This window comes from Anas acuta, chromosome 8 (genome assembly GCF_963932015.1).
Source record: "Anas acuta chromosome 8, bAnaAcu1.1, whole genome shotgun sequence".
NCBI lineage: Eukaryota > Metazoa > Chordata > Aves > Anseriformes > Anatidae > Anas > Anas acuta.
This window is the reverse complement of record NC_088986.1, coordinates 18,682,051-18,698,492: the sequence shown is the minus strand read 5'-3', so window position 1 is coordinate 18,698,492 and position 16,442 is coordinate 18,682,051. Positions and strand designations below refer to the sequence as shown.

Below are 16,442 nucleotides of genomic sequence, written 5' to 3'. Positions count from 1 at the left end.
ATAGGACAAGGAGTAATGGATTTAAACTAAAAAGGGTAGGTTTAGATTAGATATTCAGAAGAAAGTCTTCACTATAAGGTGAAGAATCATAGAATGATTCATATTAATTGGGTTTGGGTTGGAAGTGAACTTAAAGATCATCTAATTCCACCCCCTCTGCCATGAACAGGGACACCTCCCAGTAGACCAGGTCACTCAAAGCGCCCCCCAAGACTGGCCTTGAACACTTCCAGGGATGGAACATCCACAGATTCTTTGGACAGCCTGTGCCAGTGCCTTACCACTGTCATAGTGAAGAAGTTCTTCCTCATATCTAATCTAAATCTACCCTCTTTAAAAGCCATTACTCCTTTTCCTGTCACTACATTCCCTGACAAGGAGTTCCTTTCCAGCTTTCTCGTAGGCCACCTTTAGGTACTGGAGGACTGGTACTGGAAGTTCTACAACATCCCAATTGGATTTTCCCTAATTATATACACATAAGTACTAAAAGTTCAGGGAAATATGTAAGAACAGGGTGCAGTAGCAAAATAAAAACAACATTTATTATCCAAATATAACACTCACTAGAAAAATTGTGTGTTTTGGTTTGTTTCCTTTATTTTCTATCTCCTTTAAAACAAAATAATACAGATTTGACTTAAACACCCTATAGAAATCAATGTTAGAAATATAATTATTTCCTGATATTAGTTTTTATTAAGGGTTGCCCAGAGCATGTCTTCCTCCTCCAGTTGCTCTGGCCCAGGCCTGCACTATCCAGCTGCTGGGGTGCCCAGGGTCTCTACCCAGGCTGGGGGATGCAGCAGCCACTTTCCCCTCTGCAGGTTCAGCTGGTATCAAAGCTGATCACACATCCCAGAGATACCCACACAGGACACTGATATGGCCATTTACACAGACTGCTACAGCCAAGGTGCTGCTGTTGCCACCAGCCATGCACAAGATGCACATCACACACCCACACTGACAACCACATCCCCTCCTCCTCTGGGGCTGGCAGGGACATGGGCTGGTTTACACACACCCATAACACTCCCAGTGTGCATAAGCACAAGCAAACTCACCAGTCACCCTGGGTACTAGCACAGGCTCCTCTTCCCCTGCATGTCCGTCACGGGTTTGCATTTCCATCAATTCCCATGCTCTCCCAGTCCAGTAGTTGTTGTGTAGCTGTTTTCCAGATGCCCTGAAGACAGTAAACACATCTGAATGATGACAATTTTCCCAAATATACCTGGGCTATGATTCAGAAAAGCAAAACAGATCCTGAAATATTCTAGTGTTTAAAAAGGTGTTTTAAAAGGGTGCTCCAAACCAAGACTTTGAGCACATCACCTCTTTCTGCAGTTGTGGGTTCATGAAGAGCTATAACCACAGTTCGTACATGACTACAGACTTGTAATATTATGTAGAGGGAGGTTGCTTTTTAGGTAAAGAAACTGTGCATATGCTTAGAAACAGGGGGTTTAAGTGAGGGTTTCTAGAACAAAAAGAGTATTTGAGAAAGGTTAAGAGCAGATTAAATTTTCATAGTAGTTGAAACAGTGAGATCAGATACCCATGTTCCACGTAAATAGACTACAGTCACACATCTGTCAAGGTGATGTTTTTGAAGGGTTTTAAAATGCAAACACTGATGGGGAGAGAGATGACAAAATTATAGAGATATACACTGTGAAAGGAAGGGGAAGAAAGAAACAGCTTTCAGTAAAATGTTATGACTGACTTCAGAAATTTATTTATTGGATGTAAAATATCCCTCAGCAATACTTAGTATTTGGAGCTGAGTGGAAAAAAAAAAAAAAGATGAATTTTACATCATACTGCCAAGTAGCACCAGCACCAGGATATTACCACAAAACAGTAATTCAACCTTGACCTTGCTCTCAGGTAAGTGGGAGGTGGGACTGGCAAAAATATATTCCCCACACAAAATAGAGAAAAGAAAGCCTTTGAAATAGGTCTTCAGGGTAGGACACACACACTCTCACCAAAGAAAATCTTTTGTTGAGTAGCAAAACCAAGTTGATGTGCAGCAAAACCAGCTTCTGTTCGTAAACTGATTTTCACCTACACCTGACTGCATCAAGTTGTTCAGCACATTTTTGACAGTCATATCAGCAACCAGGCCTCTGAAACAACTGTCCAAGGAAGTCTGAGCCCACTGATATCGATCTTATTAGCTACAGTAGACCCATAATGGTAGGTATATATAAAAGTCAATAGTTGAACTAATTCTTAAAATGCCTATTCACTGATTTTTTTTCTTTTCCTCCAAGAAACATATTGGATAATTTTTTTTTTTTTTGCCTTTGTTTGTTCATTTGTTGCCTTTTTTTTTTTTTTTTTTTTTTTTTTTTTTTTTTTTTTTTTTTTTTTTAGCTGGCTGCTATAGCACAATTGATGAAATAATTGTTTGCTACGTCAGTCATTCTACTCCATCTTCTAGAACCCAGAAGTATATATGCCTCCAGACAGGTGGACCAGGTACTGTATTTAGAAACAGATTATTTTAAGATTGTTCATGTCTAGTGTCGATGACTTATGCATTACATATAAACCTGTTGCAATGACTGTAGTAGTTTTACTTGGGTGGGTAGCTGAGCTCCACTTCAGCTGCTCTTTCCCCCTCCTCAAGGGAAAAGGGGGAGAAAATATGATGAAAAGGGCCCAAGGGTTGAGATAAGGATGGGGAGATCATTCAACTATTATTGTGATGGGCAAAACAGACTCAGAGTAAGGAGACAGTAAGATTTATAGTCTGTTTCTAACAAGCTAGAGAAATGATAAACAAAGGAAAGAAAATAAAAACACCTTCTCCCCATCCACCCTCTTCCACCTCCTCCCCCTAAGTGGTGCAGGGGAATGGGAGAATGGGGGCTGCGATCAGTCCATAGTACTTTGTCTCCGCAGCTCCTTCTTGGTCACTCTCCACCCCTGCTCCAACATGGGTCCATACCACAGGGTCCATCCTTCAGGAACAAACTGCTCCAACATAGGTCCCCCACAGGCAGCAGCTCCTCCCAAAACCCAAAATAAAAAAAAAAAAAGTAAAAATAAAAATAAAAACAAAACATATAGGTATATAAATATAATATATACATATATATTTATAATATACATATATATATTATTAAAATATAAATAGGTAAACAAGAATAAAGATAAGTAAAATAAATAAAAATAAAAGTCCTTTCATTACATTCTTATATAATGTTGTACTCTTTATAGTGTACATATAATTTAAAATATCCTTTATTATTTGTATATATTATCTGTACCAGATATGTGTAAAGACAGAACTTTAATTTTGGAAAAAATATTTTTATTAATCTTCTAACAAAGATTTTTTTAGAGAAGATGATAAGTTTCTATGAAATGTTATTATATTTTAAATCAGAACAAATAAGAAAATAAAGTTCATTTCCATGAGAAAATCTTAACACTGAAAGTAATACACGCAGATTTTTTAATCATGTATTTCTTTTAATTTCCCTGCATATTTCAGGAATCAATGAAACTTTAGCATATCATATCTTGTTTATCTCTAAATGCAAAACTAATCTAAACAATTAGATGTGCTGTTTTATTTTATTAATTATTTATTTTAAGGTAATATGCATTTCTTATACAAAATATTCTATACAACAGGATAGTATGATAGTGTCTAGTATGATAGCATTATAACCCTCCATTAGGACCATGTATTTCTTTGAAAGCATCTGTTTAGATTACACTAAACAGCATGTTGTTCAACAGTGCTTCCACACAAAATCCCTGATATGCTGTCAAACTCAGACTTGTAAATTGTCTACTTTGAATTGTTTCTGGCATTGGAGAAAAACTTAATTAGTTTAAATATAACATAGAGGTGGAAACCCACAAATAGGAATAGATAAGCAATTAATTTAACCATCATTTTTAAAAAGGAGTCCTGCATACAACTGTTTTGCAAGATGTCTAAATCCAATACAATGCTTACAACATTCTTTTGATTTAACTTCATAGGAGCAATTATTCTCTTTTAATTCCCAGCACTTTTCCAACGCATGACTGGGTATATAGTATCACATCCATGATTTTGCAGTTCAGGTGATTGAATATTATCTTTCAGAACTGTGTTGCTCTTTAGCTATCAATAATTTCAATGAAACATCATGAGGCTGGGTAGAAACAGATGTGCTAGAAATGTGCAGTGAAACAGTATGACTAGTTCAATTATCTAAAACATTTTGGATACATGCAGCAGAGATAAAGTGGAAAAAAATTCTGAAGATTTTTAAAAACACTAACTCAGATTATATCAAATCCTTATTACCTTGTAATAAGCTGTTATATTGCCAGTAGCTCCTCTCTGAAAACAGCAGCTGTAAATCATATAAGTAAAAAAAATAAGTAAAAAAAAATAAAAATAAAAATAAAAGTAAAGCCTCCCTTCTTTGAAAGCCTGGCTGATTAGACTGAACAGCAAGATCATGCAGGGTGTTACTTCTTTGATCCAATTACAGTAACTATAGTCAAAATTATAGTCAAATAAAAGAGAAAAAAAAAGAGAGAGGAGAGGAGAGGAGAGGAGAGGAGAAGTATTAAGTTGAGAGCAGATATCACTAAATAATTAATATATTGGAAAAAGTGTGTGATGGGTGGAAGAATGAGGATAAGCTTTGATCAAAGTAAGTGTTTTGATGCTTTCTGGTAAAAGAAGTAAAAGAAGTTGATTTGCATCAAGCTGAAAATGATCCGACATTATTTAAGGTCCATTTTTTCATTATATTAATTGCCTAATGTGCAATATGTCATTATAAATTAAACTGAAAAGTCAATTTTGAAAGTGTCATGAAAAAATATTTAAAACAATATTGCTTGTCAAATTCAATCCAAAATGGGGTATCCTTCCAGCTCATCCATTCCTCAATAAATACACTATATACCAAAATAAAAACACTATATACCACAAATGCTGGGACTGTGCATTTCATATTAACTAGTCAGAGATGTAAACTTTGTCATATTATTTGTCAGCCTCCTCTAGCTTTCCCTGCTTTGAGCTGGCAGTTACCAGATGATCTATACAGGTTCCTCCCCATTTCCTTCCTTTAGTGATTCTAGGAAATCAAAGATATACTAATATTCCACATATAAATATATGTGGAAATAATGAGGTCCACATTTTTTATTGTTCTAGGCAGTTTGGAATTTTGTTGTTGCCTACCAAACCATTAAGAGCTTAGCATCCTTAATATAACCTTGATAATTACTTGAAACTAAAGGCAATTCCATTTTCACTTTCACCTTCTATTAGAGCTAGAAACCTTGTCTCATTTCCACTATTTAATGGTCTCTTCAATACAGCATAATCTGTCAGACTTAGCTTTCCTTGTCTTTATCAGTGTTCCAAGGACTGCAGTTTTGACAAGTCACCTGTATAGCAGCTCTCCCATTCATTGTCATCACACACAGCAAAATCCACTGAGAAAACTCAGTGATAAGCATAAGAGTAGCCCAGTTTTTAGTATCTACTAAAAATGATATCATGAATAAATTTCAAATTATCAGTTGTATTAGTATCATATTCTGTATTTTAAATGCTTAGTTTTTATGGAACCTACTATAAATTAAATGAATTGAAAGCATTCATTTTAACAGGTCATCACCTCTGTTCATTCCTTCCCCCCACTTCTTTCCCAAGAGAGTACAGTGAGAAGAGTAAAAGGATGGAGAAATCAGTGCCACAGTCAAAGGAATAATAACAAATAGTATTCCTCTTAATATTGAAGTATTTCTCCTTCTTTGCATTATTATTTTCCACAAACCATTAATAGCTTCAGAAACCAAGCTTAAATAACATCTCACAAGTTACAGTTTTAAGATTCCAAGCTCTTCAAATCTGCAAAATTGAACTAGAAATGTTGTATGGATGATGTCTCCCCCAGCAGTTATGCTAACCAGCTCTGTCTCATTAGCTGGTTAGCTTGAAGAAAATCTTTGTGGCATATTGGTGTGTCTATGTCTATCTTGATGCAGAATGATGAAGAGTACGTAAAAGTTTTTCACTGATTTTAGTTGAGGTTTAATATGTTACTAGAAAGTTATTTTGTTTTCCATAACATTTACTTGATAAAGCAATGTAAATGTTTATTATGCCTTTGCTGGAAAGTATATGTCCTGCCTTGTAAATGAACAGTTTTAGGCCTTTTTGCAAAAGCAGCACGTTTGTATGCACTTTGTATGTGTAGGTGTCTGTTTAAAATCATGTTTAAAGTGCAAATCTGTTTAGATTGACAGTACCTTCGCATAAAGAAAGTATATTTTTAAACATGCAAATGACAACACTTTCTCCCATTTGTTCAAGGAAGGTGAATTCATGGCACTTCAGGATCAAGGGAAATTCTCCTTCCCATCTTGCTAACCTAGAGCCCATGGGCCCTTAGACACAGAGCTTGCTTCTTTCCCAGACTGATAAAGCCAGGCAGCAGTGCTTCCTGGTTCTAGGTCCAATCAGTAGTGAGAATGAACACATAGCCCCAACATACCAACAGAGCAACACAAAGAGCAGTACCTTTTCAGACAAAAGTGATGCTCATGCAAACATAACAATATCTTATATCTTGCTCCTACTTAGTGGCACATCAGGTTTATAGCCCATAAGCAAACCCTACACCTCCATACTATCCCACATAATAGATCTCTCTGGTAACTGGTGTGGATCTGTGATCTCTCCATCAGCTGATTCTGTGATCCTTTCAGCATTGTGCCCACAGACCAAACATGCACCTAGTTATCAGTTTGCTTATATGTAATAAGAAACTTTTAACCATTTTATTTTTTTTCCTTTTCTTTCCATTTTGATTACACCCTAGTGCTATTTTCCCATTTTCCACACCTTTGTCTCTTCTTCAAAAAACTCTGCAAATTCCTACCATCCTCTCAAAAAATCCCTTCAGTTTGCTTTTTCCTATGACAATTATAATTAACTTGTTTCTCTCTTTTTAGTCAGTTATTTTGTTCTGGCTGAAGTTCTGCAAGGCTGTGCATGGGAAGCTCCTTCCCTGGCCCATCCATCAGCGACCTAAGGATTCCAGTCTTCATTGTATTCCTTATCTACAGCTTGCCAGGTTTTGTATATATCTGCATTTTATTAATTACTTTCATAGTCTTTTGCATTTGTCTTTTATGCTGAAAGCCATTAAATAGATATCCTTCAAAACAAAACATATTGCTGTCAAGCTCAATGCCCGAATGTCCTTCCTTTGTGAAGCCTCCTCTTTGCTGCTTTCTTATATACAATTAATCACAAGTGTAACATGCTGATTAATTCAAGAGAGTATTGTTTCCCTTCCTACCCCTAATCAGGATCATCTAGTCTTCCTTGTGTCATCTTGTGTCTTTGACAAAGCTCCCAAATATTATTGTCTCAATTTATTGGTCCCTGTCTCTAATTTCTGCTTCAAAGATCTCTGTATATTCTGTGGCTCATTCCCTGACATAATAGTTATCACTATTTATGACTCTACATGCTGATACACAGTAAAAAGGGCAACTTTATATTCCTTTATTTCTTCATAAATTTGTACAGAGGGAAATTTAATAATTTAGCATGTTTAACATGTTTAGCACATATCTGCAGATAGTGTTTAGATAATGTTTGTAAAACTTAGAAGTAAAAGGTATGGTTGAATCTTGGCAATATAAGTCTTGCAGATGTACTTTCAGCTTTGCTGCTCATATAAAATTATTTTAAAATAATTATTATATGGCTGTTTTACCCAGAAATTGTATAAATATATACTTTTGATTTCATAAATGTCCATAGTAGTATTGCTTAATGTAAATATGACAAGGTAAAGCATTTCATATATAAGGTGGAATTTTTGCAAGTTTTTTTTTTTTTTTTTTTGATAGATATAAACTCTTCCGTTACTCATTTATTCTCCAGTAAACATGTCAGAAAAAAATAGTGTCTACAATTTCTTAACCATCAAGTAGCCTAAAATATGGTAAGTCTTAAATGCAGTTGTAAGTTCTCGCAACAAAAATCTCTTCACTCAAGGGGTTTTAGTACCTAAAGTCCAAGTGTCCTGGCTGCTAAGTAAATCCATAGAATTAAAAACTCCAGCTTGTTCTAAAGGTGTGCAAGACATTTTCTTTTGCTGACCTGAGACAGCCCTGTGCAAGACAGAGCTTGTAGACATCAATAGGCTGCTAAACACATTGAAAGTAAGATATTCTGGTCCATGTTCCAAAATTCTCCGTAAATATCTGGAGTAAAATACCAACCCTAAAACAGTCACTGTGTCAATGGTAATATTGCTTTATCTTTATTTCCTTTTTTTTTTTTTTTTTTTTTTTTTCTTGTAGAGACAGATTTCCAGGTGTGAATTTTTAGAAGCAAAAGTAGACTTAACGCAGGTTTCCACTTCTTATCCTTCAGTTGTTCTCTCTGAATATCTTATGAATAATACAACACAAAATGATGACTGGATGTTGTGGTAGGTTTTATTAAATATTTCTTTAAATATACATATCTACAGGAATATTATGACGAGCTGCAGCAGCTCTGCATGATAGAGAAAAAAAAAAAAAAAAAACAGAAGAAAAAATATATCTGCATTTAAATAAAAAGAAAAGGCAAAATTTTCAAGTACAATTAAAAATGTTAGTTTGATATTTTTCCACATCTCCACCAGAAAATAATCTTTTCTTAACTTATCTTTCCATTATTTGACATTTGCTACATTCCCTTCAGCTCAAGAGGATCTGAATTTTCTTTAAACTGATACTGATTTATGTTAAAAATATTTTATTAATTTGGTAATCTTTATTAAAGGCTTTCAAAATGAAACAGAACTGTCCCCTGGGAAATACTCTCAGCTGACCAATTCTAAAATAGAATGCTTTATAATGCCAAAAGGTGGCATGAGGGTGAATTTCTTACTGATCTGAGATGCACTGCATACTACCATACCTACAGCCATATTTTTAATGATAATTTATTACTACTGAGAAGGGGAAAAGGAGGTCAAATCTGTCAACTGGTTCAGTGAGCATGTGCTGTTACTTGTTTTCTTTCTCAGTTTTTGCAGAGATGATGGATAGGAAAAATAAAGCATAATGCATTCTCAAGGTTGCCAGGAGCAACTAATGCTTCCAAATTGGTATTCATGTTTTATTACATCTTAAATTTCAGCACCTTAAAAACAATAACAGAAATTGCATTTTCACAAAGAATCTTCCTTCAGGGAATGTACTTCAAGTTTACTGTCTTTTTTTCTGATGTCTTTGTCCATGTATTACAAACTCCTTGTTTCAAAAAGAATATAGATTTATCTTCACATATATATATGTTCAAAGACAGGTGCATATAATTCCATGTTCCTTAAAGCTTATAAATTTAATTCCTGTAAGGTATATATATAGGATCCTAGCAAGTCTTTTAGAGAATTCTTTAGAGAAGCTTTAAGGAACAGTGAATTATCTATGCACTTATGAAATATTATACACATGAAATATGAGCTTGATCCAAGGAAAACTGAATTTTAAAGGAGGACTTCACTCAGGTAATGCTGAGTTCCCTGATCACCTTTCCCTTTTGAGAACCAAAAGGTTCTATTTGGCACTGTTTCTTTCTGTCTTTACCTGGAATCTACATCTTTACAGAGACATAGCCAAACACTTTCCACAAAGCAAGAAACAGAGTGAAGAAAGAATATTTGTCTAGCATTGTTATTAAGCAGATGCACAAGTATTTTTAATTAAAAACAAAAAAAAGTCAGTAGCAATCAATTGATTCAATACAATTTCTATCACATGAATATGTTATAAGGCAAATTCTTAAGCTCTAATTTGTTCAAAACTTGAATGTAGCTGTCATACTGGTATGAAGAATATTAGACAGTACAAAAGAAATAGAAATGAATGGCTGGAGAAAGAAAAAGAAAAAAAGAGTAATAATATCTTTGAAGCTGAGAATCTCTTACTAGTCAAGGAGGGTAATACAAGTTACACTGATTTTAATAACATTTTTTATTTTTGAAGTTTTTAATAAAAAATCATTGACCAGAAAACTTTTTATATGTTACGAACATCAGAATAATTTGACTTATACAGCTAACAACTTATTAGAAGAAAAGGAATATTCAGATAAAGTCCTTTTTCTTACTATATGTTCTTATATCTTTGTGGAAGCAATGACAGGTAACCTGGGAGGAATACAGACACTGAGCAGCCAAGGATCAAATTAGGAAAACTAACTCCTGGATAGAATTGAATCCCAGATAGAAGAGCATCAAAGGCAGCAAGAAGGGCTTCTACAGCAAGTACCTCAGTGACAAAAGGAAGACAAGAAAATATGGGCCCTCTCCTAAAATAAACAGGAGACCTGGCTACCTGGGACCATGAAAAGGCCAAGGTACTGAATGCCTCAATCTTTACCAGTGAGACTGGCTTCAGAAATACCAGGTTCCAGAGGCCAGATTGAATGGCATATACCTTTATGGAAGCAGATCAGGTCAGAGGATATTCAAACAAACTGTAATGAGTGGCATGGCCCAGGAGTCAATACTGGTTACAGTACTGTTTGACATCTTCATTAACAACCTGGATGAAGGAGTAGAGTGTACCTTCAGTAAATTTACAGATATCATGAAACTGGGGAGAAGTCTGACTCACCATAAGGCCACACAGCCATCAAGAGGGACTCTGACAGGCAGAAGAGGTGCACTGACAAGAATCTCATGAACTTCAATAAAGAGAAGTGCAGTATCCTGCACAGTATCCTTCCAAACTGAACCCGGTATTCAAGCCTCACCAGAACAGAGTACAGGGGACGATCACCTCCCTGGCCCTGCTGGCTACACTATTCCTGATACAAGACAGGATGCTGTTGGCCTTTTGGCCACCTGGGCACACTGCTAGCTCATGTTCAGGCGAGCATCAATCAGATCCTTTTCAGATCCTTTTCCTCTGCACAGTTTTCCAGACACTCTGCACCAAGCCTATAGCGCTGCATGGGGTTGATGTGGCTAAAGTGCAGGACCCAGCACTTAGCCATGTTAAAATTCATCCCATTGGCCTCTGCCCATTGACTCATCCTGTCCAGATCCCTCTGCAGGGCCTCCCTACCCTCCAGCAGATTGACATTTTCCACCAGCTTGGTGTCATCTGCAAACTTAACTAAGGGTACATTCAATTCCCTCATCCAAGTCATCAATAAAGATATTAAAGAGGATGGGCCCCAACACCATGTACCTGTCCAAGCCATGGGCTGCCAGCTTCTCCAAGAAAATGCTGTGGTAGGCTCACTAACTAACTGAGTCAGGAACCTGCCTTCTACACAGTCCAGGAAACTTCCAGACTGCTTCCTCAGGGCTGTACTGTATTTCCAGCATGTTTGGGATGTTGAAGTCCCCCATGAGGACAAGCGCTGGCAATTGAGCAACTTCCGCCAGCTGCTTATAGAACACCTCATCCATCTCTTCATCCTAGTTTGGCAGTCTATAACAAACACCCACCACCTTGTTGGCCAACCCCCCTGATCCTTATCCAAAAGGGCTCTATTTTATAATTCCCAACCCCAAGGTCAACAGCACTGAAACACTCTCTAATATAGAGAGCCATGCCACAGCCCCTCCTGAGTTGCCTGTCTCTTCTGAAGTGCTTGTAGCCATCCTTCACAGCACTCCAGTCATGGGATTGGTCCCAACATATTTCAGTGTCTACACTGGTTTGTGTATACATTGAAACACTAGATGTACACATAACCACACACTTCTGTATGGCCTCTAGCCATCAACACCAAAATCTCAGCATTCCAAATATGCGGATCCCTCAGAGGACTCTGAAATACCAGGCTCATAGGGCAATTTTGTTATTTCTATTCAGACACATCCTTACAGTACCTAAGGAAACACAATTAGATTTCATCATCAACTTTTGCACTAATAAATGTTGACAAACAGGAAATTACTCTTCCTGTCAGATTTAACAAATCAAATCATATCATTACATGAAAAAGTTGATTGCTGTTATCAGTCTATTTTCTATGCTAGCAGTGTAACTGTGGCTGTTGTGAATTATAAACTAATTTCCACTATTCCTTAACAAAGTTTGCCTGACCTATCTTTTGAGCAGCCACTCTGATTTAGCACAAGTGAATCTCACACTGATGAAAAAGGAGAAAGACAGTCTAGTGTCATTTTTTGGTGCACAGCTGTGTGATGGCTAGAGTCTTTAAACTGGAGGCAAAATAGGTTGAGGTGTGACACCAAAGGCAGTAAGAATCTGTTTCTTAGTGATAGACAAGATGATTTTACTATTTCTCACTCTATTATACTCTTCTTTCCAAAAATACATAGAATTTTTAAAATAATAATATACATCTAAAAGCAAGGTTTTCAGAACATACCCATTGACTGAATCTGTTTGCATATTTCAAGATTTATAGAAAAACCGCTAACTAGTAATGATGAATAATTATAAACAAACACTTAGGAACATTTTTTCTCGTTGTTGAAGCATAGTGTGGTGGTTTTACTCAGGTGGGCAGCTGAGCTCCACAACCACTCTCTCACTCCCCCTCCTTGAGAAGGGGAAGAAAATATGATGAAAAGGGCCCAAGGATTGAGATAAGGATCACTCAACAATCATGGCAGGCAAAACATAGAGTCTTTCAGAGGATTTTAAGGAAAATTATTACATGTAACTAACAAGTGGGAAGCAAATAACTAATAAGTGAGAAACAAAGAAAATATATATATATATTTTCCATTCTCAAATGTGCTCTCACAGAGGCGCAAACAACATTGCTTATTGGCTTAGCTCTGGGCAGCAGTGAGGTCCTTAACATGGGGCAGGTTCTGATTCTTCTCACAGAAGCAACAACTGCAGCCCTCTGTTATCAAAACCTTGCCACATAAACCCAATACACATTGGTAGTAAATATTTTTCCCTCATTATTTATCATACTGTCTCAATGTAATTTGTATGAAAACTTGTACCTCATTTCAGATAAGGTTTTCTTATTGTGAGATATGTTCATCTGATTTGTGTCAGTATGGAACAATGCTAGGGCTGCATGGTATGATGAATGTGACCTTCTGTCTTACATACCCTTGTATAACCACAAGTCTAAGAAAAACAGAGTGGTTAATGTACATAATTCTTGTATCTTGCAAAGGAATGTTTTAGCAATTTGTGTCAATAGAGAGCTTGAAGGGAATTGTATTTTTAGGCTTTTCCTTGAAGTCTGTGATACCTGGGGGGTTTCAGAATAACTGCTAACTATTATGACTGTTGCATGGGACACTATGCAAGTTTCTGATATCTGACCAGGAGATTAAGGAGACAGGGAGAGCTGAAGAACAACTAAAAGACAAAGCTTGCAGGGGACATTGCACAAGTCTCTGACATGCAGACAAGTTGGACAAAAGAGAAGGACAAGAGGGAGGAAGACTATGAGCCTTCAGCATGAGAGACCCCCAGAGACCCCCAGAGGGATCACCGGAGACTGATACGCATGCTTCAGTAGGAGGGTTTGGATTCCAGAAACTAATTATAATAACCCTGTTTTTTTCAGAAGTAGTAATGAATATGTATTAACCTAGGAGCATAAAAATCAGCTGCTTGATGTAACTGGTGTGCATCTTGGTGGAACAGAGACTCCCGGAGCATCCAGCGCTGTTTGCTTACCTCTATTCCTTTAATAAATTGTAAACTTTGATTATAGTCCTATTTTGAAGACTGAGCCATTTATTATATTATTGTCCAGTAGTCATAGACAAATTTGGCAGAAGTAATACAAAAGTAACATTCTGGAAAAGCATGTGTATTTTTACTTGCACCAACAAAGATTTTGTTCTTAACAGATATTAAGTTTTGTCCCCACCCTAACATTTTCCCACCCTTTAGGAACTATTTTATTGCAAAATAATGCTAGGATAATTTTGCTTAAAAGACATTTTTTGATAGCTCCAGCAGAAATAGCCTTTTTCTTTGAACACTGCAGTGACAAAAAGTCAGGTAGAAATCAGTATTACATAAGTGAGCATAACTATGCCAATATACATTATCACTGATCACTTTTAACTTCTAAGTCTGAATTCTGAATAACTTTATGTTGTAGTTTAACCAGGGAGACAGTTAAGCACCAAACAGCCACTCTCTCACCCACCTGCCCCACCCAAATGGGCTGGGGGAGGGAATTGAAACAAAATAGTAAAAGTTCATGGGTCAAGATTTACCCATTATTTAATAGTGTTTTTAAAAGGAAGAGAAAATAATACAACTTACAATAATAATAATAGTAGAACAATATACAAAACAAGTGATGCACAATGCTATTGCTCATCACCCACTGACCAATGCACAGCTTGTCCAAGAGCAGTGATCCTCCCCACTCCAGCCAGGAACCCCATATAATTGTTCAGCATGATGTCAGATGGTACGGAATACCCCTTTGGCCAGCTGTCCTGCTTCTTTCCCCACCCAGCACCTTGTGCACCTCCAGCCTCCTCAATGGCAGAGCAGTGTGAGAAACTGAAAAGTTCTTGGCTTAGTGTAAGCACTGCTCTGAAACAACTAAAACATCATCCTTTTATCAGAATTATTCCCATCCTAAACCCAAAACACAGTACATATTAGCTACTAGGGAGAAAATTAATTCTATCCCAGCTAAAACCAGAACACTTGAAAATGTGACACAGAAATTAAATCTGCTCTAGTCTTCACTTCTTGCCTAGTGTTCCTCAAGTCAGACTTGCCATGAAAGTAGTATAGAGAAAAAATTGGCTTATGAATCATCAGTCCTACGCCTCTCCTGAAACATACTTCTGCTTTGGCTCCCACAATAGCAAACACAGTATGGAATTCTGTAACATACATCTTTTTACCAGGTAAGAAATAAACAAGTAGTTTAGATTTAGGAGGATATAAATCATTGACATGGTAAAAATAGGCTTGTGAACATGTCCAGTCCTTTCATTTAATCTACTTTCATTTAATCTAATTTACAGATGGTTTTATAGTCTGAATTTGGAACAAAAGGGGTATGTTACTCTTAATTTCTCTTTTCTAATGATAGCATTTCTCCTCAAAGTTTATGATAGAGAATGTTTATCAAAGTTTCTTTTTTTTTTTATTTTTTTTTTTTCTCTTTTAACTAATACAGAAGAAAATTTGAATAAATAAGGTATTTTAATGACTAGACTGGCTCTCTTTTTGGAACTTCATTTATAGTCAGACTCCACATCACAAGTTATCTAGGGTATTTTGCACAATAGATGGAATACAATCTAATATGGCATTTCAGGAAAAAGATTTTTTATTTGAAATTTCTACAGCCCAAGCCAGGTTTTCCATTAAAACATTCTGAAAAAGTAAAGCAGTTGCTGAATCACTTTGTTTCAGCAACTTAATATCCTTCTTGTAGTGAAGGGACAAAAATTAAACACAAAATTCCAGGTGTCCACACACTCTTCATGGATTGATCTCTTAGCTGAAGTCTTGTCCTTGAAGCTTATACTCCACCAGTTATACACCACAGTTTATACTTATATATTATTGTCTTACAGAGTATTCAGCATGTGCATTTTGTATTGTTCTTTTTCTTCAGTGACCTGCAGTACTATATTACAACAAAAATCATGATAGACAGTGTGCCTTAAGTAGGTTGAATACATTTTATTTTACTATTTTTATTTACTATTTTTATTTTTTTCCCCTTAAACTGTTTTTGTTTAAGGGGAAAATATGACACCATTTCTTCATCTGACTACTTGGAAAGTTGCTTAAAGCCCTGAGGACTCCAGGCTAGTCTATGTCCCATTTTTAATTACCACACCCCTGTGCCATTCTACATACCATCCTATGTTCCCATTTTGAAAATATTCTCTGTTATATTGTGTCTATATCCCCCTGCACCACAATATTCTCTTATTCATAAATACTCTGTAGAATAACTACTTGTCACTATGACCTATACTAAAATTATGGCTATACCAAAGAAATATAAACAAAACAAGAAAGCTAGAGGTATATACTCATCAGAAATATTGCTGTTAGCTCAGGAAAATTGAGACAAGTTCAGGCAAGGTAAGCCCAACAATCATCAGTCTGGAGTTCTTGGAAAATCAGTAAAAACCTGTGGCTTCTTGCTACCAATGTCAATATTGTTGACTAGTCTAAAAGGTACAAACATGTCTGGGAAAAGAAGACAGAAGAAGGGGTGGGATAGTTGAGGAATCATGATCCTCAGACATTGGGAATATGGTGAACGTAGGAGTAGATACATAATGATCTGATTATGTGGTTTCTTGGTGGAAATGATCAATACAGAATCCCAGTCAGTGACTACACAATAAAGTTTACAGGAAAAGATCTGTCTAAAGCAACAGATATTTACAATACAATGGAACTGGGGAAAAAAAAATAACAACAACAACAAA

At 36.2% G+C, this 16,442-nt stretch overlaps 1 long non-coding RNA gene across 1 annotated transcript in view; it reads right to left on the bottom strand.

Moving 5' to 3' along the window:
• Positions 1-2,609: 2,609 nt before the first annotated feature.
• LOC137859987 (uncharacterized) overlaps positions 2,610-16,442 on the bottom strand; it is a 69,400-nt gene continuing 55,567 nt past the window's right edge. The window contains exons 3-4 of the long non-coding RNA XR_011098703.1: positions 4,322-4,370; positions 2,610-3,023 (exon numbers count right to left, since the gene is read on the bottom strand). This is a non-coding gene — a long non-coding RNA (uncharacterized lncRNA). The remainder of the gene's footprint in view (positions 3,024-4,321; positions 4,371-16,442) is intronic.